Raw genomic sequence first — 24293 nt, 5'->3', positions numbered from 1 at the left:
AATTAAGTCTAGAAGTTTTTTGGTGGAGTTTTTTGGATCTTCAATGTAGAGTATCATATCATCAGCAAATAATGATAGTTTAACTTCTTCCTTTCCTATCTTTATTGCTTTAATTTCTTTCTCTTGTCTAATTGCTGTGGCTAATGTTTCCAGAACTATATTGAAGAGAAGTGGTGATAGTGGGCATCCTTGTCTTGTTCCTGATTTTAACATGAAGGTTTTCAGTTTTTGGCCATTCAATATGATGTTGGCTGATGGTTTTTCATAAATAGCCTTTATTAAATTGAGGTATAGACCATCTATTCCAATTTTTTGCAGGGTTTTTATCATGAATGGGTGTTGAATTTTATCAAATGCTTTGGGAAAAATAAATTTTAAAAAGAAAAAATAAAAATTAAAAATAGGAAAAGAAAGAAAAAAATTGAAGCACCTCTTAAGGGTATATCTCTGCTGTCACATCAGACAATGTGGGCAGCAATGTGCAAAACTAAGACAATTAGTCTCAGCTAGGTAACAGCAGACTCCTGAGATTCAGGCTGAATTTTGGCTTCAAGGCCCAAGTTGAGGTCCCTGACCTCCTTCAGGGTACAGCTCTGCAAGGTTCTACTTCAGGTTCCAGCTGCCCTTCACCTGAAGATAGTCCAAGTTCTGATGCAAGGTGGTGATCCCTCCAACTTACCAACTACATAGGTTTGATGTGCCTTAATTGCAGTTCTTCACTTCCGTTCTATCTTCTGGTGCTCATTAAATGGCCCTTATGACCATCTGTGCCACTGCAGTGTGGATCCAGGTACAAGCACAACCAAAAGGCCTGAGAGCATGGGTTGGGGGATGCTGCAGAGGTGTCTGTGTGGTCGGGCAGTCTTCACTGGTCTGATCTGATGAATGCCTGGGGTGCTGGAGGTGGGGGAGCAGCAAGTTCCATGTGTAGCTAGACAGTCTTCACTGGTCTGAAATGCTGCTGCTAAATACTTTAATTGGGGCATTTTCTACTATATCAATATGTAGCTAATGTTTTATATACATTCTATACCTGCTGCCATTGTAAGGTTTCACTGAGATTCTAGCAGAGATATTACAATTTAAGTATTTTTTGTTTGTTTGTACCACATCTTCCAGTGGTTCTACATTTGCATAATCTCTTGCATTCAGACTTTACTCTGTGAACTGTCCTACCCTGATCTTCTACTCCTCTTTTCCTTTGTCTGGTCCCATACGATGTTCCAGTCCATTCCTTCTTTTCTACTCCCAAGTAAGATTCACCAATTTTATGATTGTTGTCTTACTGTCTTGTAAGGAAAGAAATTTCTTGAAAAGAAAATAAATATTTAACACCTTAATTCATAGAAAAAAAGACTCACCAAGAAAATAAGATTTTCTTTTAAGGGAGATTTAAAAATAGAAAGGTATTTCGAAGGCATATTGCTTTATCCAGGGAGTAACCTGAATTGTGGGAATTTGGTATTTCAAGAATGTAGTTGTATGTTTCCTCCATAAATGGTCATCCCTTGGTCTAAGGGATAAGATTAGTTTTGATTTTATATAAAGCCTTGATTTTGTGTTCTCTGAAAAAGATAAATATTTTTGTGGTATAGATTTAAATGACATTTCGTTTTCATTCCCTATTGTCTAATATTGATGAGAAATAGTATTTGTTCTTGGTGAAGGCTTAAGAGTGGTTGTGACTAATTCTTTAAACTTTTCGAGAAACCAAGAGCTGCTCCTCTACTAATAAACAAACTGTATTTTTAATGGAGGTGCTTGCTACTGAGGAAGTTGACTAAAACATATTTGAACATGGAAAGTAAGGCTGTATATAGCAGGATAGCAGTTATCTTGTGACCTAGTGCTTCTATTGGCACCTGCATTTTTGAGTCTGTAATGTTTTCCTAACACTGTTTTAGAGACTCAAGTGATTTAAAAAGAAATGACTGTGTCCATAAAAATGGGAAAAACTGTAAACCAGCATAAATGTCAGTTTTTATGTTGATATTTATATTCATCCCATGGAGAGACTGAATTGTTTAGTAATGTGATTCAATATTTGGGGGCCAAATATTTTGGTAACATTTACAGATCAATAAATCAGACACATTCCACCTTAAATGATCAGAAATAGTTTAGTTTCCCAATGTGAGGCAAACTTGCTTTCCAGCAGGGAATATTCCCTGCAGAATTCTTAATTGCATTGATGCTTTAATGGTACTACATTTTAACTACAACTGTGTTAGATTTTCAAGCATCTCAAAGGTTATAAACTAGTCATTAAAATTCATTCCTGTTGGCAATTTGGTCTGCAGAGCCTATACCAGAAATAGCACACGTCTAATATTTATGTGATTTCCATTTTAGCACAACTATTTAAATTACTTGCAATACTGTAGCCTTTGTGTTATGCTCCTTTTTCTCATACCTCTTGCATGAGCTCTCACTGTATGATCTGTTAAGGGTGAAATTACTTACATTAAAAAACAGATTTTTCCCCCCTGTGATTTTTCTTTCTCCCTCATAGGATGAAGGCATGTTGCATAGCATGATAGTGCAAATGCCATTTTTTATTATTCATGAGAATAAGACATGTAAGGGAAGGTATAAGCTCTGTGCACTTTTTCAAATATTTCATAGAATTCTGGTAGCATTTATTCTAACATTTTTTTTTTAAATTTTGGTGCCAGAGATTTAACTCAGGACATTGCTTTTGCAAGGCAGGCACTATAAGCTACTCCACTGAACTAAATACCCAACCCTATTCCAACATTTAAAAAAATAGGCCACATAGACATCAGGGAATGGCTTACAGAAAGCCACATTGCACTTCCTGAAGCACTCTTTTGTCTGTCCTTTCTGGTCCAACTTGGCTTTCTTTCTCAGAGTGTGATGTACTATGGCATAGGGAAGCAAGGGTTGAAGATTGTAACCTTGTATGTCTGTGTTTTAAATGTTTGGAATTCTGTGAAACTCAGATTGTTCTAGTAAGTTATGAAGGTGGAGCAGTGGGAGATATGTTGTTTAGGGGTAATGCAGGCCAAAAGGCACTATTCTAACAAAGACTCCTGCATGATGCCTTCTCTATGACTTAGGGCAAGCTGATATCTGAACTCCTCTGGTTTTCCTTCTTCTTGTCAGTACAAGAGAGAACTCATTGTAGGAAAATCTAGTTTAACAGACTAGTGCAACTGTGTGGAGGTATGAAGTGGTTTGAAATCTGGTGAGAGATTTTTCACGGTCAAAAGAATTTCCCCTGTATTCTTAAATTATGTTGAACTAACCCTGTAATTTCACTATGGTAGTTCCAAAAACTTGGAAGAAATTTGCTGTTAGTCAAAGTTGCCTGAGTTAATACAGTACTCATAGATGCCCTGGGGCCCCAGGTTTAGATGTTAAGAGCATGCTTAGTGAAAGGGGGGCCATTTTTATACACAATGTATAAAAAGAATTTTGGAGTTACAAAAATCCTGATTTTCATTCTGGCTCCATGACTTGCTAGCTTTGTGACCTAAAGCAAACTGTTATCTAGGCTTTCTTGCTTTGAGCTTGTTCCCTGTTATAATTGGATAATACCTATACATTTCAGTGTTAGTGACAGGAACAATTGGAAAATGGTGGCATTTGTCTTAGAGTCATTAAGGAAGGAGTTCTAGAATTTATACATTAATAGCCTAAAATTCTGTGTCTACTCTGATTAAGATATTTTCCTGCTCTATAAAATGAGGTTTATAACAACAATTATCTTATCAGCTTCTTGTGAAGATAAATGAGTAATTTTGTTACAAACACCTTGACTGGAAAATATTAAATATCCAACAAATATTGGCTATTGTGATTAGTACATAATAGGTACTCAATAAAGGAAAATATCTCTCATTTTCCTTCTTCATATAAGAATTTAAATAATTATCTAGGGTTTCTACTCCATATTTTCAACAAAGCAATGCTTGGAATGTTGGACAAAATAATTGTTACATTTGTAAGAATTTGCTACTTATCTACAAAATAGAGGATCATTTGCTAATTTTAGCTATCACCTTCCTTTAAATATAAGACTTGAAATCTGAAGGCTGAAGGACAGTGTTGTTTCTATACAGCAAGTTACAAATGCCTACAGTGTGCTCGTTATTGAAACTGTAATTTACTCAAAAGATTATTGGTCCCAGCTTCAAACACATTTTGAAAAACCCTCTGGGTGCTGTCTTTTTGCTTCGTTATTCCTTATACTGCTGCTACTTTCTTGTGAGAAAATTTCTTAGACTCAAGGCACTGATTTTTCTTATGACAACATTCAAACTTGTGAGTTTAGAATCTTTTTTCTTTGGGTGAAACACTTTGCTAACATAGCTGAATTTAAAGACAAATAAATAAACAGCTCTTTAGTTTTGTAAGTTCCCCCTAAAAAATGTGATATTGAAAATGTAGGAAATAAAAAAAGTGGTATACAATTTTCATGAAATCAGGACATTACAGAATGATCAGAGCGTCCAGCACAGTTTAGGATGAACTCCACACTTATCTACTTTTTTGTTCAATCTTCCACTATTGAGTTACTCAGTATCTCACATAAGGTTACTATTTTAGCACTAATACACATACTAGCCATAATGATTGTGTCTCCTTCCTCAAATCCCTATGTTCAACCCTATTCTCTAAAATACTTCAAAATATGACTTCACTGGGAGACAGGAGATTTAAAGACCTTATTAAGGCAAAATGAAGCAGTTAAGGTGGGCCCTAATCTAATTTGAGTGGTGTCCTTAGAAGAAGAGGGAATTCGAACACACAGATACTAGTGATGAATGGGGATAGTGGAAAGACCAGTGAGTACACAGAGAAATGGACAACTTCGAAGGTCTCAACAACTTAATTTGGACTTCTGATTTCAGAACAGTAAGAAAATAAAATTTCTGCTGTCAAAGCCATTATGTCCATGTTATTTTGCTAATGATTAATACCACAGTATTTTAGCTTATAGGAATTTATATTTTTGTAAGTAAATTTCATGTTGTGATCACATAACCTAGTATAGAATAGGGGCCAGGAGCAGTGGCTCTGAAGATAAACCTCCTGGGCTCTAGTCTACCATCTATGTGGCCTTGTATTTTATATCCTTCTTATGTGTAGCTTCTCTATTTGTAAAACAGAGGTAATTATATTATTTACCTGAGAGTCGCCCTCTGGATTAAATGACAATGCTTTCAAATTGCTCCTAAGAATATTAAAGGTTTACTATTGGTGTAAAATATGTACTAAAAATATTGCTTAAATTAGTAAAAACAATTTTACTATGTCAGTTTATTCCTTTCCAGTGTTTGAGATAGGGGAAGGAAAAGAAAGACATGTAGTGTCTACCAGGTCTTCATTATGTGGTTGATTATGCAATAGAATTTCATTCATACTTGTACTTATGAGATTAAAGTTTTGGCCATATTCACGTACTGCTAAGAAGTGGTAGGCTTGGGACACTCTATCTTGAATTTAAATTTATTTTCCTTTTACTTATCATTGTCCTTCTGTACCAAGAACAATGGTGGTATCTGAATAAAATGAATAGATGGATTGGGGATTTAGCTCAGTGGTGCTGCACCTTCCTCTCAAGTGCAAGTTCGATCCCCAGTAGAACACAAACAAATAAATAAATAAATAAATAGAATAGTTTTCAAGTTGGGCATTTTACTAATCAAAGTAACAGAAAGAGAAGCAGTAACACATATACACACCACATATGTGGATGGACACATCTATGTATTTATCTATTATCTCTATCTTTCTAACACGCTGTTTTATGTTGTTAATTTCAGGAAACATGAGTACACAAGGACTCTTGTGAATACAAACTGTAGCTTGTTGTCCACAGCACGTTCTTATTCTCTCTCTGTCTCATTTTAAAAAAAAGTTTTCAATGGATTAAGTCAGGTTTACCCAGGATAATCTGACTGGAACTCAACTGACTAGGGATTTTTTTTTTCAGTCACTGGGTGAGAATGGTCCAGTTCTGAAGCCACAGAGGCAGCCACATGGGATTGTAACTTGTCCTGTTTTCTACTGTTCACTCATGATAGATCTAATTCAGTGCTACCAAGTTAAATCCCTGCCCCTGGGATTTTAATTATATAAGTAAAATACCTGCTAGCCAGCAATGAGTTTGATTAAATAAGCAGTCTACAATTTACTTGTTGCAAACTGCCTGTTTCCTTTGGTCCATCCTCAGACCCTCCTAAATGAAAAAAAAAAAAAAAAAAAAAACTACTGTGGCTCACCCCATCTGCAAATATAGCAAAAGAGCATGTGAGGAGCATAGTTTATTTTGCTTAATTTGACACAAAACAAGGCCATTGTAAGTATTCATTTTTTAAGATTATAAATTATGGTGTCTGTTCCCGGAACTGGGGATCATTATAAATTGAACTTTTTTCTTGTTTAACTTTCATTACTCTTTTAATAACCTCTGAAATAAATGAGAAAACAGACCTACATCACAAATCCATTTAGTATGAGAGCTAAAACTAGAATTCAGAACTGCTCTGAAGTGTCACCGTTTTTCAGAACAGTAGGAAATAACCTCAAACTATTTTCATAAATTGTGAGGAAACTGTAGGAAAGAGGAGAAATCAATGCTAACTGAGGTACGTCAGCTGATGTACATTTTCAGCAAGTAAGAAGCATGACATAGCAAAAAGAATCCCAAATTTTTGGCTCCTTCATCAGGTTTGGCTTTTATTTTCTGCATGGAACAGTTGTGCATTTACAAGACACTAGACATTGCTATTTTGCAAGAGGATGTATTGGTGAGTGTGTGTGTGTGTGTGTGTGTGTGTGTGTGTGTGTGTGTGTATCTGTCTGTTTTCTATGGGATGCTATTCTAAGAATGAAATTTCTGTTGCATGTTAAAGGTAAGTCTTCAGTGAACCAGACATTCTCTTTCATACCTATAGTATTGTAATGGATCTTGTTATACTTGAACAAATACCATTTATGAAAAAAATTAAAATATCTATATTTAAACTATTTTGGTATCGGGGCTCCAACTCAGGACATTGTGCTTGTGAGGCAGGTGGCAGAACCACTGAGCTAAATCCCTGGCCCTATAATGAAATTTTTTAATGATGAGTCACCTATAAATTAGTAGATGGATTCAAAATAATTAAATTTTATTTATTATTTTGTACTTTGAGATATGTCTAGAAGTCTATTTAGGGCCTTTGTAAAAACACGTCTCATTTAATCCTCATAGAATTTCTATAAAGTGTACCATGTCTCCATTGCACGGATGAAGCAATGAAGGCTTACAATGAATAGTAGCTTACCTCAAGTTTATTGCCTGATTCTGTATTGGTAACTTCTCTGTCACTGGCACAAGATACTTGATACCCACAACTTAATGGTTTGTTTTGGCTTATACTTGAGGAGATTCAGTCCATGGTTTATTGGTTCCAAAGTGGAAATGGTATGGCCTGGGATATTTTGGTGAAGGAAAGCTCAACCCATTACAGCTAGGAATGAGAGAGAGTTGGGGAAGTGGGTGGGGAGGGAAGGAGCTGGGGACAAAAATACACTCTCCAGTTCACATGACCAGTGACTCACCTCTTTCAAACACTCCCACCTCTCAACAGCACATTCAGTTATGTGGATCCATTATTGATGGAGTAAATCACTGATGAATATAGCATCCCCATAATCCCAGTGCCTTCCAAAACCTCCATGTAAATTTTGGAGTCATTTTAGATCTAAAGCATAACACATACATATGAGTTCTAGCACAACACAGGTCTGCCTACCTCTAAAACTCAGGTATTCAGTCACTAAGTCCTCAACAAATGTTTTAGGGATATTCAATTTATGAAAGATATAAAATTTTTCTTACTTTTTTTGAAGAAAACATGAGGCAAGAATTCATAAGACAGTTTTCATAATATTATTTTATTGATTTAAAGTCAACCAATTCAAGTAAAGTATTACATGTGAATGGCACTTAATCTTTTGAAATATTGCTTCAAAGGCCTCAATAACTTATCTCTGTGAATTACTGTTAAGCATGTGTTCTTTGGTGAGAATAATACAGTTCAGAAGCCAGAGAGTCAGCCACACGGGATCATAACTTGTCTTCTGTTCTACCATTCCCTCATGATTGACCTAATTCTTTAAGCATGTCTTTAAATTATCTTTTGTTGACACTCAATGAAAATTCAGGAAAATAACATTTTTAATGGTAGAATAGTCCACAGTTTTAGCTTTAATTGATTGCCATTATTAATGTCACTAACTGAAGGTCATAATTTGACACTCTTCCATATGATGGCAGAATTTAAGCTAGTGTGCAAATATAGTACATTTGTGAATCACATTTGTAGTTCTATAGTATTTGTGAAATTCTCTGTAGTCTTCAGTTTTTATAATGGCTATGTAATATACTAAGGGATATTGTCCTTCTTTGAGAAAATTAGGGCTGTACAATTTGTAGGTGCACTGAAATTGTAGAATATCATATCTCAGTAATAAGGTATAATAACTATAATAAGCTAAAGGTAATTCAGCCCAAATTTCAAAATAGGGTTCTACTTAACAATAAAATTTTAAAGGTTATGCTAATTAAATGAATGTGCTTGCAGTATTTTAAGTGTATTCATTTAAGTTTGGTCTTATATTATGAGGTATTTAAATCACTTTAGACACACTTAGAAACCATACCCATTGTACATAGGAGCTGAGGACTATATTTTTATGTTCAGAGTACAATTTATATCAGGACTGCCTTTTGTGAAGTCCACCAGGAGCCCTTTCAATATTAATAGTTTGAACACATAGATATAAAATCCTAGATTCCTTGGAGAAAAGGCACACTTTGGTTTTCTGTGAGAATAAGGCTAACTCCAAGGAGTAATTAAGAAAGAGAAAAAAAAAAACTGAAGCTCACTGATCAATAAGAAATCATCTTGAAACTGAACAACTCAGCTCAGCTGCTAGGATTATATTTTTAGGGAAATGTAGTTTGATTTTTTTTTTAATCAACCCATGTGTCCACCCACACAATGTACTGTAAATCAAAGATCTCTTTAACATATGATTTTTTCCCTTTTAAAGAAAAGGCATGTGTTGAAATATTGCTTTTGAGAGTAAGGAAGAGTAAAAAAGATTAGCATTCTTTCTGCAAGTAACTTCATTTTAATGAAATAAATGTAAACTTTGGTGCAGTTGCAAAGGCACACACACTGACTGACACAGAGATACAAAACTCATGACAAAGGAATGTAACTGCTACTGTATTTCAGCTCAGATATTACTTTTCCACGAACAGAACACAAGCAAACTGTTTATTAACTTTTCGTAAAGCCTTTAATTGCAGTTAATAGATTTTGACAACAGACTCATGGAGCAAGCACCTTAAATAGATGGTTTATTGTTAGGAATAATGTATTTAGCAATGTCTCTGCTACTTTCGGGAGAGAAGGTTAAGGAAGAAAAGGATGAGGGGATGAGAAGGAGAGAAAAATTAGGGCTCACACCTTTATTTAAATTGCAATTTGCCTCTTAAAATAGAACTTCAACCCAGTCCTCCTATAAGTACCATGAGATTATGTAGGATTCTGGCTTTAATTAATAGGCCTGAATATAGTTGAACTGAATTAAATAAACTCCTTTTCTGAGATGTGTATTATCAAACCTGTGCTGAACTGAGACAAGAGATTAGAAAGGACTAGCACAAGGGATTTCTTGGGAAATCCATGCTGCCCTCACATACCTTTCTCTCTGATTATTCAAATGATAATGTGCAGGGCAGGGAGAGAAGAAGAGGATATCAAGGTGACCTTCATGCCTATAATAAATTATCCAACAAATGAATAATATTCTCCATGAAGCAGACGCAGCATTTGCAAAGAGCAAGAGTGAAATAAAGCAGAGGAGAAAATGTGTCTCCATTCGGGATAGCAACCTGGTATCTACTTCCATGACAGTTCATTTGCTTCTCATCCTTTCTTTGCTTGTTCAGTACTCATACAACAAGGAAGGGAAGTAAAGCAAGCAACATGACAATCTCCCTGAGAATGCATTTCCCCATTTTCTTCCATTTAGAATACAGGATCTATCATATTCAGTTGAACTAAATATATATCCTGCTGTTAGCAAGGCTGCATGTCACTTGTGGTGATATGTACAGAGACACTTGATACATCAGTCAAGTTTGTTTTTTTTTTAAAAGCATTGAGTTTGAAGTTAAAAGCTTAGAACTTGAGTTCCAAGTCCTATTTTCAACTGAATGATTTTGAGTGCATTACTTGACTTCCCTGAGCCTTGGTTTTCTCACCTGTAAAACTGGGATATTACTAATTGACATTGTGATATTATTGCCATTGTCATCTTTTAATAGTATTTTAAGGATCTTGCTAAAAATGTGTAAAGAGATTTTATAAACCCCAAACTGCTCTATAGTTGTTCACTATCATTATTTTAAAATCGCCAGCATAGATAGAATGTGTTATTCTCAAGTTATTTTTTTGTCAAGCTGACCTTTCTGGAATTTTGCAACTTTAGAGAAATGGTAGTGAACTAGAAAAGCAAAACCTAACCACTGTCCTTTCTGGAAGTCTCGCTATACCGATGGAGAATCAGCTGCCTCTCCTGGGAAGATCACACACTGTTGATAACAATAGCCAGTTGGTGCTACTTTGGATTAAGAATGAAGAGTATGGTGGTAAAAAGAACCATTCTCTTAGCAGTCAGAGCTCAGTTCATAAATTTAATTGAACCTAATGTACAATATTAGAATTATGACTTCAAATAATACTCACATAGTGACTATAGAAAAAGAAGTTTATTGGGTAATAAACCATATAACATCAATCATATGCATTTTATATTGGTTGTATTATGTGATTTTATTTTTTTCAAAATAGTTCATAAACTAGGAAAAAAAAAAACCAATCCTTTGAAATACTAACCCTCTATCTAATAAAGGTTGTATTGGCTGGCATAAGAAACCCTTGTAAATTAATTAGCAGATTGATAAGCATCTGTTCTGGCAGAGCTTAGTGCATGAACAGAAAATAAGGCATCATATTATTCTGTATAGTAGTTAAGGACATGGAATTTTGGAAGTAGATTGATCTTGGTTCATATCCAACCCAGCCACATCAGATCTATTTGAATACTATTAGCCTTAATTTACTAAAACAGTATGAGCAAGGCTCATCGAGAGGACAAAATGTGGTAAAAGCTGAAAGGCATCAGAAAATTATTCCTCATAATTGAATTGTATATTACCACCTATTGCTAATAACATTACTCCACATTTTGCAGGCTCAAAACAATAAACATAATTACTGTGCAGGTTATCTAAGTCAGGCATTTGGGGACAGATATCTAGGTATCCTGACTTGGATCTGTAATGAATATGTAGTTAAGATTTTTCTCAGGAAAAAAAAAAAAAACCACAGATTTGGTCAGGATTGGAGAAATGTGATTCTAGACTACATTTGGAGCACCCACTTCCAACATGGCTTGCTCACAGGTGCTCGCATGAGGCCTTAGTTCATTGTAGGCTCTTAGCAGAAAGTCTCATTCTTGTTGCATGGACATCTCCAGAAGGTTGCTTGAGGGTCCTCAGAACTCGGCAGCTGGCTTCTGCCAAATCAAGTGATACAAGTGAGAGTGAGATGCTAGTCACACTTTTCCTTATGATCTGGTATTTGAAGTCACACCTCCCATGATTTCCATCATGTCCTGTTTGTTGTTGTTGTTGTTGTTTTATACAAGTCAGCTTTATTTGATGTAGAAAAGATTGGCTACCCAAAGCCTGACTATTAGGAGGCAGGGATCATTAGTCTATCACTTGTGGTGAGTATGAGATCCTAGATCCAGCACAGTGTATTTCAAATGGGCTTTTGGCTAAAAGTGCCTCACCTCAAAGCACTGAAAGGAAGTAAGAGAAATGGTGTGTGTGATATGAGAAAGAGGGACCCAAAGAAAGATGCAGATAAAAAAGATCCTCCTGTTAATATAGAACTGAAGGAGCTGAAGCTTCTTATTTATTTTATTGTGAATTTAAGATTTAAGTGAGAATCTTTAGTTCTTTTGGGGTAGGTAAGTTAATTAATAACCAAGTTTTTCTGTCTTGAAAATATCTTTTTAAAATACCCCAAATGAAAGAATTTTAAGTACTTTTCTTCCTTTTCTTTTTTTTCTGGGATTGTGGATCGAATTCAGGATGCTTCACTTGCGAGTCAAGCGCAGTGCTACTGAGCTAAATCCACAGCCTCTAAACACTCTTGAACCACTCAAAGAGATCATTTCTCTTAAACAAACATCATTGTCAGGTGAACAAGCTCAAAATTCTCCATAGGAAATGAATCTTACATGGCAGAGTCAAATGTTAGTGCACAAGTGTTATTGTACCCAGAGATAAAGTATTTTCCTTATTAAATATTTTTTATTTTTCTTGGATCTGTTGTTATAATGGTACTTCAGAATATTTTATTTTAAGTGGTGGTAGATATGACAAGGCTAAACAAGAAACCCAAGGGCCTCATGTGATCCTTCTTGGACCAGAATGGGAAGTAAAAAATACTTGAAATAGTGTTTTTCTTTGTTCATCATAACATTTACTAAACACTTATACCCTGTATGTTCTAGGGACCAACGAATGAGTCTGGAAGAGCCCATGTCTGCAGGCTCCAACTCTGTCCACCGTTTTCTAGCTATAGTGTCTTGAACAAATTCCTAACTTCTTTGTACCTCAGTCACTTCATATGGACAAGCCTCTGCTATGGGTTGGAAAATGTGGAATATCTTATCACAAAATTATATATAAGTAAATAAACACAATTTATATGAGTTGAAATCCAGCAAGAGAGGTTGACATGGTTGTAACTAATTCTTATATACATGCCACAATGTTACAGCAGCTTACACAAAATGCAGTGGTTGCATGAAGTAGAAAGCAATCACTTTCAAAATGGGACATGTTGGATAAATGCCTTGGAGAAGGAAATTTGATCTGAGTCTTAAGGATGAGTTGGTATAGGCAGACGGTAATGGGATAAAAGCACTCAAAACAGCGGGGAGCAACAAGAAAAATGTATGGACGAAGGGAACATTCCCCCATGTGACATGAGTGGAAAATGCATCAGTATTCCTGGAAGACAGGCTGGAAGACCCACAGGACAGTGGGGAGAGAGCCTGGGGCTGAGGACTTTGGACATTAACATTCAGAGCTATGCACATTTTTATTAACAGTGTTGGAAGACGTATTGAGCTCTTTCTTTGAATATTTTGTGTTAGTTCTGGAAATGCTGAGAAAATGTCACATGAATAAACCACAAAGAACTGTCAAATCAGTAAGGCCATCTAACTTAGGAAACGACTGGGAGCCAGTTTTGCACAAACTAAATTTGTGTCTACCTTCAGGGTTTGTCATATTGGCTGCTATGAGCTCAAAGGACTCACGCGAGCAAGAATGATGGGCTTTCTTGGAGTGGGTGCAAGGAAGGATGATATCCTCAACCAGGAGTGCTGGAGAAAGTGCGAAGAGGAAAATGGAGAAAGCTTATTAAATTGTTTTGCCCAGATTTGGGAGACAGACAGGCTTCACATTACATAGTAATTTAGTTATTTACTATCTGGCCCAATCTGTGTAATATTACACAGGCCAATCCTTTGTAATATTAAGAACAGACTTTTTATCTAAGAGAAGACTCTTTTCTCAGACAGTGCACTGGTAAGAGTGATAAGTTTTAACGAAAGACACAGGAGGGAGAAGTATAGCCAAATGCAGGAGTTTCATGGTGCTTGACGGAATGACAGATACCCTTCACATGCAGTTGCTTATATTTTCTTTTTCTCAGCTTCTGAAAACAGCTCAGGAACGAGCTGTTGCACCTCTTCTGTGCTTTGATAGCTCTGACAGCAACACAGGGAGGAACTTCAGAGCAAGGAGACTCAGAAGTGAAATCTTCACTCCTCGGTTTTTCATCTACAAAAGAGGAGTTTTTATAGACTTAACTGTAATAGTTCTTGGAACATATCTAATTATGAGATTGGTTGACTTTATTTAATGTTAGATCAGCTGCAAGCAGATTTATTTTAAAGAATATAGCAAAACAGAATAACATTACTAAAGAAATTAGAGGACAGTGAAAACTAGGGGCTCATCGCATCAAGAAGTAGAGAAGGCCATCGTTCCCAGTCTTGGATGTGGACAGCAGTGTCCAAAAGAAGAGTGGAGCCTAATATGCTCTGGAGCCAAGGCCCGACCTTAGTCCTTTGAATCCCTGTGTCACTGTGAAGAACAGCAGGGTTGATCAAGCCAGAGGCAATCCCAGAAGGGGGTCTGAATGGAGTGATTCTTTTTAGGATCCTGGCAAGAGGAATGGATTGGTGGGGATGGGGTAGAGGTGGTGAGTGGGAAGTTGGGTGGATGGGAAACAGCCTGGAAAAGAAGGCTGCCGAGGAAGGAAAAATATGAAAATATTTTGCCCATCTCACTGCTTCTCATACAGCCCCTTCATAATGGCAGCAACAGACATGTGTTGCCTTAAGGTAGTCACTTTATGAGCCATGGAGGTGTTTGAAAATTATTGTTGCAATAACAGCTGTATGTATTTTAGATTCAAGGATGTCTGGGTCAAAGTAACTCCTGAGAATTGTAGAGTGTGGAAATAGTACATTTTCTGGGAAAGATTCAGCTATTTAGTACCAACCTCATCACCAGGTCCAGGGTCACCACAAAACTGCTCTTCAATTTTGCCTTTTGAATATGCAAAATGGTCACTTAAACTAGATCACTGCGGCCTCTGAATACTTTTTTTTAATTAATTAATTAATTTTTTTTTAGTACTGGAGATTGAACTCAGGACCTTGTGCTTGTAAGGCAGGCATGGTGCCACTGATCTAAATCCTTGACCCTTCCTGAACACTATTAAGCTTGTTTTTAACTTTTTTTTTTTATTTTTCAGTTTCAAAATGTGATAAAAAAGGTAAAGGAGCTCTTTCCTACATTGTTTCTGAGTGGTCACGTTGCATTTCCAGCTCCCTCTTCCTTTCATTTGCCTCATTGCCAAGGTCCTATTATATTTTCCAGTGAATTTTTGTTTATTTCTGACATCTTCCATTATACTGAATTTAGAAAATTAAAATAGAAAGTTTAAAAGGTTATCAAAATTGAACCCTCAGAAATAACTAAACATATGTCACAACTCATTTTTAGTTTTGTTACTAGTTATTAGCTATGAGGCTGGAAGCATTCTTAGACCTGGCCCACTGGGGTACACACACAATGGTTTTGTAGAAAAGAAGAAGGAGCTGTATGAAGCTGTATGGAGAGATTTTAAATATTCACAAAGGTAAGTTTTAGATAACATTGAATTGTCCACGGTGACTGAATTCACTTGCATCAGAAATGTAAGGGTTCTATACCTTCTAATCCTCACCAACACTTGGGTTTTCAAACATATATTTTGGACAATTGGACAGATACCTAGGACAATTGTGATTTAAGAAGTTGTTAGTTTTTTCATCTTTTAAATTTTATTCTTTGTGTGATTTGCTTTTTTGAAGACAAGTTATTTGAATCTAGTTTCATAGAGTGTATTTTGTTTAACCTACTTTTATTTTAATCAAATGTATCTTATTTTATACTTAGATTTATATTTTGTATCCATTTATATATCTTTTTTATTCATTAAAATATATTTTTTGAACTGTGAATCCTCCACATTCTTTTAAAAATATCTCTGAAGATGTGGCTGTTAAATAATACTTAAACTAATATATATCAAGAAAATACAAGGTCAGTTTCACTGATATTTTTAAAATTATTGGTCATACAAAATAGTTGTGGGTCATAATAATTGTATATTTGAAGCCTTTTACACTATTGCCTGAATTAAGAACTTATTTTTACCTCAATCAAATATATATGTATGTTATGTGTTTGTTTCAGGATATTGGATAAGGAAGATGCATATATTTGAGCAGGATAGTAGTGGTACTTGATTTTATTACAATTAGTTATATTCAAAACAATTTGAAGAATATAGGCTCTTTTTTTCTATAAAAATGATAAAGTTAACATGTCTCGTACCTGTTACCATTTCCCTACTTCCTTATTTTTATTACTAATAACAGATTTGAGATACAATGACTGTTATTAATGCATTATTTGTATCTGATACAAAATTTTGATATTTTCACAGTATTATATATAATATGTAATGGATCGTCTTGTTTAACTTGATTAGTTTAAAGTTCACCACCTGCTGTTGTTACCATAATTATCTTATTATTGAATTTTAAATTATATTTCCCTTCAAGTTTGCTGAAGTTTATCTCTCTGAGTAATTTTTGAGGAAAATAATTATTATTTGATATGATTAAACCTGAAAACTGTAGCGGATATCTTGAATAACTAATAAACCCCCAAATATCTGTCTATCTTTCTATTATTTGCAGATGTGTGCATATTCGTCGTCAGTCTAAGGTGTAAACAATGTTCATTTTTAGTAGCATGCACTTCAAGTGTATGCCATACTTTCAAATATATTAATAAATTGAAATGCTTTTAAACAACTCAATAAAATATTTTAAGGTACCAATAATTTGGCAAACATTACTATAGGATCTAAGACTATAAGCGATTCATAGAAATATATGGGAGAGATTCCATTTCTACAGCTCAATAAGATAGTAGCAAAGAGGATAGAATGTCAAATCCATCTCTTTGAACACTTATTTCTGACACTATTCTGAATTCTCTAAGAATGCAGGAATCATTTAAGGTTCCTTGAATTCCTAACATATAGGTGCTATTATTATCCTCTTTTTACATTTGATGAAATGGTGGAACATATGATTAAAAAATTTACTCAAATTAAAAAGAAGAGCTAGAATTTAATATCATGTAATCTAGTTAGAAAATTAATATTTTAAACGTATTTATAGTACTGCATTTTAAAATTACTCAGGAATTTATTTCCATAAAATTTAAATTAATGAAAATATGTAAATAACATCATTTAAATTTATATTAGTGGGTTGAGCTGATAGATATATCTTATGCTACAAATATGTAGAAATTCCTATTAAACCACAACAAGAAATAAAAACAGTTGTTTATTTTTCAAAAAGTGATATTTTTACATGCCAGAACTTAAAAACAGACAAGTAGTAAAGCTAGAAGCATAAAATCTGTGGGAGGTTTATGGAGCACCAAGTTGAGGCCTTAGGATGGCTGCGTTTTCATGAAAAGTTGATGGCACACTCCCTCTTTGCCAGCCAGAGTAAAGGTGAAAAATGTGTGACTTTTTTATTCTGAATAGGGAAAACAGCCACAGTTACTCTGAGAAACTGTTATGATGTAAGAATCACAAGAGATGACATTAGGGTAAATCTGGTACTAACCAGAGAATTGCCTCGGGGCCCCTTTGAAGATACTTCAAATATATGAACTAATTCTATATGATGAAGACTTGTATTATCTATCACAAATATATACTAGTAAAAGTATTTTCAAAAAAGGATGCAACGGAGCATTTGTATAACATACAATAAAAAAATGCCACAGTGACTTATAATCTACAGTTACTGTTACAAACCACACATTCCACAGCAAGATGTGAGGCAAAGAACCCAAGAAGCTCTAAAAATAGAGCAATATGATGGACTTTAAAAATTTGTTTAAAATAATATTAAAGACGGTAAGATAATACAAATCACAATGAGAAAATTAGTTATTATGTTAAATTCCAGGTGTATTGAAAGCAAAATTATAAGACATTATTAAATAATAATAAGTAGATTAAATTTGATATCTTGAATATATCTCAGTAAAGTTTTTATTTAATATAGAGACAAACTTGAAGCAATATATTCTAAATACTAAATATAATGAAGATATCCAATAAAATATAGTGTTTACATTAAAAAATTAAACATTTTGGAACACAAAGAGAGAGGAAAAACATGAAAGAGGTTAAAATTTCTTTGTTCATTTTGCAAAAGGTATTAATTGAGCACCTGCTAAGTGTAGATAATGGTTTTAGTATGGTAACAAACATAATGGAAAGGGAAAACAACAAAAAAAATGCCCCTTTTGGAATGTACTTATTATGGTGAAAACAAGAGAAAAATAATTTTCACAACTAACGCATGCAGCATTTCAAAGAATAGTAGGACCTGGGATTTATCTCTGTGGTTCTGCTGCCTGCCCCTCAGACGCAAGGTCCTGGGTTTGATCCTGGTACCAAAAAAAAAAAGAGGGATAAACTCAAAGAATAATAGCAACTTTACCCTGGATGATAGCAAATGTGGATGAATTGCTAGTTATTCTGGTGACAGTTTGGTTGCGTCATTGACCAAGTTGTTCACCAAGAACTGATATTGGAGCAAAAGTCTGACAAAAGGAAGCAGGAGTGATGGAGAGAGCTCGAGAAAGAGCTCTGAAGCAAAGGACGAGTTATGGGGGAAGAGTTGTCACGTAGGAGGATTCACATTGGATGGATGGACACAGCGGTGGGATAAAAATAATCACGGAGGTAACTTGGGGTTGTAAAGTTTAGAGGACTGAAAGGACTTTCCCTTTTTCTTAATGTGACATGATATATTGGTCACTTTCCCATGGCTGGAACAGAACATCCGACACCCACAATTTAAAGGAGATGTTCATTTATAGTTTCGAGTGGATTCAGTCCGTGGTGGGCTGGCTCCAAGGACAACGTGGGATGGTGGGAAGGCATAGCCAATGAAAACCACTCAAACGGTGGCAGGCAGGAAGTAAAAAGAGAAGGGAAATGCCCTGAATAAGAGTACACCCTTCTAGATATCGCCCTTAGTAACCTGCCTCCAGCAGCTCCTCATGTGACCAGGCCCCACACTGAGTGTTGGGGTACGTTTTAGACTTAAAGCATTATAAATGTGAATCTGTTGGAGTGTTTCAAGTATCCATTACATGATTGAAGAAAAACATCATCACCAGGTTTTCTTATGACCAAGAATTTGTGAATAGTTTGTAGGGATAAAAATGGGGGGAAACGTAAATGAGAAATCTGTTACAAAAATTATGATACTGTGGACCAGAGCACAGTATTAAAAATAAGCAACTAGCCTCTGGATGTAATCTTAAAGATAACATCAAAATGTTCTTATAGATTTAATATAGGTTTTAGAAAAAGAAACAACAGGATGATTTAGTATAAATATAATAATATGAGGGAATAGAAAGAATGGATAAGAAGCAACATTTAGAAAGATTTGGGCTAAGAATTTTCCATTATAGTTGTGGAAACATTAGTTCTTATATTAAAGAAACATATCAACTGTTAAAGGAACACACAATACAAAGTAATGATACTGTAGAAAACCAGATAAGTCAAATAGATTTTAGTCAATCAAAGAGAAAAGGTGATTATGTTATAAAGGCATGAAAATTAAACTGGGAACAGACCCAAGCACAAAAGGGATGCTTGATGATTACAGTATAATATCTTTTTAGAGATTTCATAGCTGTTGATCTGGATTCAGTGCATGAACAAATTAATACTGAATAAAATGAAGATATTTCCAGACAAAAATGATTGAGAAAATATGCATCACTGATATTATTTACTAAAAGACAGACATTTTAAAATCAGGAGAAATGTCTAGGGTAGTAGAAGTAAAATATATTCATAATCAGGAAATTAAAACAAAACAAATCCTGATGAAAAAACATAACTAATGATAGCATAATTAAAACAAGGCACACATGCTATTTTAAAGAATGTTTTAAAAATAATGTGTTATGATCAATAAGAAAATAAAAATGAAAGTGAGAGCAAAAACTACAAATATTTGTGGAAGATAGAATACCAAATTTAAACAAAGTTTTTCAGTGAGGAGAAAAGCCTAGACCAGTGACGATGAATCTATGGCATGTGTGTTATTTTTTTTTTAAGACAAAATAAGTTAATTTGTGAATGTTTTTTCTAAACCAAATCCTGAATGTTCAGGTTTAACTGCAGTGTTGGCACTCTACTATAAATAAGTGTGCTTTGGGTTGCAGTATGGGTTTCTGAAAAGGTTCATCATCACTGGACTAGAGCATTATACTGGGCACATAATGGAACTTGATCAGTTTTCTCCAATGCAAAAAAAAAAAAATCTATACATTTCTATGACATTAATGGACCAACATGTATTGTAGATAATATAAAATAGGAAGAAATAGTTCAAAAGGAAAAGGAAACTGTGAAAGGGGTGGGGGGAGAAAAAAAATTTGAGAAAAGGGAAAAAATGGACACAAAGCCTTAGGAAATAAGGAGAGAAGGGGAATGGGAGGAAAAGAGGAATCAAGCTGTCATGTGTAGGAACAAACTCCTTTTGGGGAATGTGACGGCTGTGTCTATTTAAATTGCATCAATAAAAATGTTGAAGAATACTTAAGTTATGAGGAAGTTTATGAAACATAAATAATAAAATATTGATTAACAGTGCTGGAGGAAAGTGTAAATTGTCTCCCTATCATCGACATAAAACATTACAAAATCATTATTTTAAATATATCAAATATATAAATAAATAATATATATATAAATAATAAATAATAAATATATAAATAATGATATAAATAATAATAAATATAAATAATAAATAATAAATATATAAATAAAAAATATCAAATATTGCCACGTGAGGGTGAAGAAGAGTTAGCAAAACCAAAAGTTTAAAGGAGGGAAAGGGAAAGAGTAAGACATCAGGATGAACAGAAATGGTATCTGAAAACACAGGCAAGAAACGAAATACACTTGAGAACTGATAAGAATGCTGGATTGTAGTAAATGGTCAATGGCACATTTAACTCTGGTGAATGGGAGGCCTTTCCTCAAACCTCACATCCTGGTCATCAGCTCCGTAATGAAGACACTGAGAAACCTGGTGGCCAGTAAGGGCCCTCTGACTTGTGGACAGCACCTAGACCTGGCTCTTTTTCATTGTTACAAAAAATATATAAATAAAAAATATCAAATATATACAGCAAGGAAAATAAAAGTTAAAAGTAGCATAAATAGATACATATTCTGAAGGTACTTAAAATACATGCTTGTTTTCAAGATTTTTGTCATTTCCTTAGTATTTGCCAAAAATTTTTGGAAAAATGTGAGCCTTAGGACTTCTTTCCTCAATATCTAACCACGTATTTGAAATTTTATATTCTCTTTTATAATGAGAATGTGCTTTGAATCACACAAACCACTTCATTTCATAGAATTTTGATGATTATCAAAGAATGCATGTAAAACATGGAGGATGAGCATGGCACTTTGAAAATTATAATTGCATATGAGTTATGAATATTGCTGTGTAAAAGTATTATTGGGAAATGATTTCTTCAAATGTAACGACCTTATGAAATAACTATTTATGTCATATCTTGCATGTTAGAAAAATTATAGTCCCCACAAAAAGATGTATTGAGCCACACTTTCAGCTGAGAGATTCTCCCTGCTGCAGATGATCCTGCAGGTGACTGAGAAACCACCCGTCTACTGGGCAAAAATAATTTAAAAAGTTTTCCAATTCAGATAGGAGATTAGAATAACTTACCTTTCACGTCACTTCTAAAAGTATAACATCACCATAATGTGTTTTGTGACTGCATCTTGTTTTCTTGGTCTACAGAAATCCTCTCCAATATCAAGGTTCTGGAGCTGTGAGGCCAGGGTTTTGGAAATGATGGGAGAAATTGCGCTTCCTTTAGGGACCTTTGTAAACAGGCATAGAAGGGCAGCTTTAAGGGAAGTTTAAACTAAGAATTGAAAATGTCTGATTTAAACTTTGTTTAAAATTCTGTGAAGTACAAGCATCAATTATTTCTTGATCAGAACAGGTTCAATCATTCTTTAAATAATACTCTGTGTCAGCGCTTAATTTTTTCAGCTAAATACCTATCTAAAAATAATGGAGGAATTTCATAAATTGATAAATCACACACCTATGAGATATGTGCAGCAAATCTACCCTGAACCTGAGCCTGCAGTTTATATGCATCTGCTTGCTCTCCTCTCTGAGGTACATGCCAGCCAGAGAAATGCCTGTTACACAGTTAGGAATATCTGTCATTCCACAGGCAGTTAGTGTGACTAGAAATTAATGTTAGATGTAGATTCCGGTAGGGGTGTCATAGTATGTACCTTGGAAAGAATCCAGTTTCCTTTCAAAAATCTGCAAGATGGCTAAGGAGCATTACACCACTTGTTTTCGTGGAGAAGGTCGCTCTTTAGAAGAAGGTTGGGCAGAGCTTTGTTGTTACAAGTTTGGGTCATTTATTTTCTTCTTTTGACCTTTGCAAATCTTCTCTTTTTAAAATACATTCTGTGATGCTCCAGTTTGATTACTAAATTACAAAGAAACCAGTATTTGTGTATTTGAAGTCTTTCACACTAAAAATGTATGAGAAGATAATAACTATAAGAGAGAAAAGATGGAAATATCTCACAGCAGAGGTGAAACTTTTGGCAACACAGACAATATTTTTCATATTCTCTGGCAGAAATAGGGCATTTTCTCCCCATCGTGCATTTCCTACATCATAAAAAATGTTTTATAAATCCTTTTCTTCTCAGATCTACTTTTTCATTGGCTCTGCTCACTGAGTCATGCAACAAATTTATCAAATTGTGTAAAATTTCTGATAGGCAGTTGGGCAGAAACCTGATCAGATAACTGCTGTATAGCATTCTGTTTTGTCTTCCTCAATTTCAATTTCCTATATCTCTCATTAATATTTATTAATTTATCAAAGGTACTAACACATTTGGGTCTCAATTACTGTACCTGACAACACATGAAATCTAATGATTTATTAGACCCAGTTTCTTCTTTCATTTACTTTATCTCAGCTAGATAGACCGATACACAGCTATTATACTCAATATGAAGAAGGCGGGCAGCAAAAGGTGTCTGGGAATCACCTAACAATCAATCCGATCAAGACACACATTACAGGAAATCATATGGTGGCATAGACTTGGACCCATATAATGCAGAAACGTAGCTTGACTTTTTCTATATCTTGACAGTTTTTAAGGCTCCATCTAATTGGTGGATAATGAAAAATTAATGTCAGTTTATCTGTGGATTGTGCAATAATTTTTCTTCTGAATTTTCTTGTATCCCAGAAAATGTATTCTGTAATAAAGCACGTGAAGTTGAAGTTCACTGTCTCCTCTTTGCCATGTAATCACATATACATGGTGAGACCGCATTGTCCAGTCCAGTGACTGGTCAGAGATACATACAAAATCCCCTGATGTTCTGGGCATAGTAGAACGTACTGATAATCCTAGAACTCTGAGAGGCTGACACAGGAGAATTGCAAATTCGAGCACAGCCCTGGCAATTAGCAAAATCTTGTCTCAAAAATAAAAATACAAAAGATAATGGAGGTAATAGTTGATGGTGGGAGTAGGCCATACTTTCTTGGCTGGTAAGTTTTGTACTGGGATTCAGGCTCTCCTGTTAATGCTGGCTTGGTGGGGCCGTTTACATTGCTGTCTGATTATACTTTTCATAATTTTTATTACATAACTTCTCTGCTTAAAAATGTTGCTTTATCCTTATGCTTTTTTCGATGCCTTGTTATCCTACTTAGATGAATATAACAAATTTGAAATTGTTTCTCTAGTTTTAAACTGTTGCTAGATTAAGCTCTCTATTGTCCTGGCATGCAAGGCTTCCCGTGAACACTTCAAGGACTAGTCCTAGGTACTATAGAAGTAACTAAGCGGGTCTGGGTGTTCAGACCTTGTACATTACTCTAGGTCCTTAGAAATCCTGGCTGATAGGAATATCTTTTTTTTTTTTTTTTTTTTTTTAAGAAGTGCCTGTGTATACCTGAGAGCGCTGGCGCAGGCTGGAGAGTCTCTGCTAACAGTGTGATCTCTGGTAGCTGCACTGCGCCATGTTCTATGAGGAGGGCAGAGAGACTGGGTAACAAAGGGCAGTCAGACACAGACACTCTGGCCTATGCAACACTCGATAAAAACCATGAATGTGAGGCTTGAGTGAGCTTTCCTGGTTGGCGACACTTCATATCTGTTGTCACATGTTGTTTCTAGGAGAGCGAAGTGCTGTTCCAAATTCCAGTGGCAGAGTACAATGGAAGCTTAGTCTCTGTTGGATTCTGCCCATGGATTTTTTTTACTCGTACTGATTAAATACGTATCCTTTTGTTATAGTAAATTGAAATCATAAGTGACCATTTTTGTGAGATCTTTGAGTTCTTCTAGCAAACTTCTGAAGCTAAAACTGGCTTAGAATTTCACATTTCCCCCATA

The 24293-nt window shown here is 34.9% G+C and overlaps 1 long non-coding RNA gene across 1 annotated transcript; it reads right to left on the bottom strand.

Annotated features, from left to right (window-relative positions):
- Positions 1-11343: 11343 nt before the first annotated feature.
- LOC104868772 lies at positions 11344-24050 on the bottom strand. The gene is made up of 3 exons (XR_782109.1): positions 23851-24050; positions 21562-21719; positions 11344-11610 (listed from the first exon to the last, which is right to left on the bottom strand). It is a non-coding gene; the product is annotated as an uncharacterized LOC104868772 (long non-coding RNA).
- Positions 24051-24293: the final 243 nt, after the last annotated feature.

This window comes from Fukomys damarensis, unplaced genomic scaffold, assembly GCF_012274545.1.
Source record: "Fukomys damarensis isolate Sample0158 unplaced genomic scaffold, DMR_v1.0_HiC HiC_scaffold_16, whole genome shotgun sequence".
NCBI classification, from domain to species: Eukaryota; Metazoa; Chordata; class Mammalia; order Rodentia; family Bathyergidae; genus Fukomys; species Fukomys damarensis.
This window is presented reverse-complemented; position numbering and strand designations above follow the sequence as displayed.